Genomic DNA, 3,058 nt, shown 5'->3' on the forward strand with positions numbered 1-3,058 from the left:
TATAAAAAAATATATAACTCTTTTAAATTAGAACCAAAAATGAATTACTTTACAAGATTAATAAGAGAGATGAATGTTAAGTATTGTGATGATAATACACCATTTCTTTCAAGGGAAGAGACTAATTGTATTGAGGAAATGTATAAGGGTTTAATGATATTTATTATTCAAAATAATTTTAATGGAAATGTTAATACAAGATACTATATAAATAAAATAATGGATTATTTTGAAATTAAACCCGAACTCAGGATAAAATATAGAGTTTCTCAAATAGCTCAAAAAAAGTTGGATAACTTGTTTTCCAAATATATAAATGAATGATTTTTTACCCGTTTGGGAAAATAAGATAAAATTTAATAACCATAAAAACATTCCAAATTCATTGAGATGTCTAATAGTTGGTTCAAGCGGATGTGGAAAAACCTGTTTACTTTTAAAGATGCTCCTTGGTTCTAATTTTTTAGATTATGATAATTTAATAATTTTTACAAAGTCAAGTTTTCAACCCGAGTATCAACTACTCTCACAGGGTTTTAATGCGGGTCTTAAAAAGGAAGACATTATCGGTTTATTTAAACTTCAAAACAAACTAAATGATTATAATATTGATGATATAATACAATTATTTTGTGATACACAGAAATCAAAATCGAAACCCATAACTTGTATTCTCAGTGATAATACGGATGATATACCTTCACCTCAAGATTTAGATAAATCAAAAAAGAACCTTGTCATCTTTGATGATTGTGTTAATGAGAGAAACCAAACAGTAATGGATAGCTACTATACAAGAGGGAGACATTCTTCTTGTAATTGTATATATCTTAGTCAATCATATTTTCAACTCCCTCGACGCTCAATAAGAAACAATGCCAATACTTTTATTTTATTTAAGTTAAATTCAATAGATGTAAATAATTTTTGGAGAGATAATTGCTCTACGTTATGTAGTAAAAAAGAATTTGAAAATTATATGAAACACACGATTGGAAAATATAAATATATTGTTGTGAAACAAGATGAGATACTAAATGATATTTTTCAATAAATAAATACAGAAAATGAATACTGAAGAAAGAGAAAGAAAGTTTAAGGAACATCAACAATTAGTTTCAAAAGTTGTTAAACAACAGGAAGAGATAAAGAAGAAACGGAGACAGAAACTAACTGGTGAAGAAGCCTTTGAAAGAAAACAAGAGAAATTCTTTAAACCACTTTTGAAAACTCAACACCCTACAGTTCCCACGGTAGAATTTACTCCGAAAAAACTTCAAATGCTCAAAGATTTTAGTCAGATAACAAAACAAGAACTTGGTGAATTAGAATATGATGACGAGGGATTATTTCGGAAACTTGAGGAGGTAAATCAACCCCCTAATTATGTTGTGGAAGCTCTTCAAAACAATGAATATTCGGCGGGTTCAAAAACCAGAGCAGGTCTCATTCCAACAGAAGAACCAGCAGTGTTTCATCTTGTGGAAGAAAAGGTATTGATATTTAATGATGAATTGATGTTCTTGAGTTCTACTCAACCAAATGTTAAATTAACTCCAAGATTAATGTTTCTTCTAACAAACCCCGGATTCAGCGGTTCAAAATATTTTGAGGAACCACTTGATATGGAAAGAGAGGAAGATAGGGTATATATTGAGTTGCTAAATGCACTTGATTATGGAGTTTCTGTTGCTGGTAAAAGTAAGAAGAATGAGAAGGAGAAACATATTATTGATGCTTTAAGTAAGCTTGGTTCGGGTGTTAGTTTTCTTCCAAATGACCCATCACAATTAGTTAATAGGCTATTATTGTTGTTAGGTAGTAAGAAGGCTGGAAACAACAATTGTTTTAATGAATCCTCAGCCATTTTAGATCAGTTGATGAACATGAAAATAATTAATAAATGTCAATACAAAGATATTTTATTAGATATTAAATAAGATGAGAAGCACAATTCTTAGTTTTAATTTCACAACGAGCGATTACACAGCTTCATTCCCTTACCCACTACAACTTGACCCCCTTACCTCATATGAGGCATCTTTGTTGTCAATGGAAACTTACAATACCCTTTTTAATATCACAGAGAAAAACAACAAGTTTAGTTATAATCCAGGAAGTGGATATAAAACTATAACCGTTTCACCTGGAGCTTACGAGATTTCTCAAATATCTTCAGAAGTCTCTCGCCTTATGAAAGAAAAAGGTGATGAACCAAAAAATATTGTAATAGATATTCAAAAACACACTTCAAAATCAACTATTAAACTTAAAAATAATTATAAAGTTGATTTCACGATTGAAAATTCGTTCAGAGAGCTATTGGGGTTCTCTTCTAAAAAGATTGAAACTAACGGGACGTCTTACAGTGATAATGTCATTCAAATATCCTCCGGTATAAATTCAGTATTAATTCATTGTGATTTGATTGATGGTGCTTATAACGATGGAATAAGAACAAATACAATATTTTCATTCAGCGCATACTCAACCCCGATTGGTTATAAATTTAATATGGAACCAAAAAATCTTGTCTATTTACCTGTGTCAGGAAAAACCATATACAGAGTAAATTTTAGGATAACCGACCAAGATAATCGTATGATATCCTTTAATGATGAAATTATATCCATCAGAATTCACCTACGTGAAGTTTTTCAATAAATAAATAATGGTTATTGTGAGAAAACACGAGTTGGGAAAATATAAAATAATTACAGGGGATGGGATGTTCCTTTCACCATACTATAAGGGTGAAGGTATGTTTCTTGGGAGAGGATACTATAAACCAAAGCGACAACGGGGTGTGGGACATCAATTTAGAAATAAAGGAGATGGGATAATTGATACTCTAATGGGTATTGGTTCAACCATCCTTAAACATAAAGACCTAATTGGTTCAACTGCTTCTGCCGTGGGCTCCGTTGCGGGTGCTATAAAGAGTATAAAAGATGCTCAAAAGGAGTCTCATAAATTACAAGCAATCAAAGAAATTAAAAAAGGTAAAACTCAACTATCTTCACAAGAACGACAAAAAATCATTAAAATACTTGGGTCA

This window comes from Myxine glutinosa, unplaced genomic scaffold (genome assembly GCF_964187855.1).
Source record: "Myxine glutinosa unplaced genomic scaffold, kmMyxGlut1.1 SCAFFOLD_455, whole genome shotgun sequence".
Lineage (NCBI taxonomy): Eukaryota > Metazoa > Chordata > Myxini > Myxiniformes > Myxinidae > Myxine > Myxine glutinosa.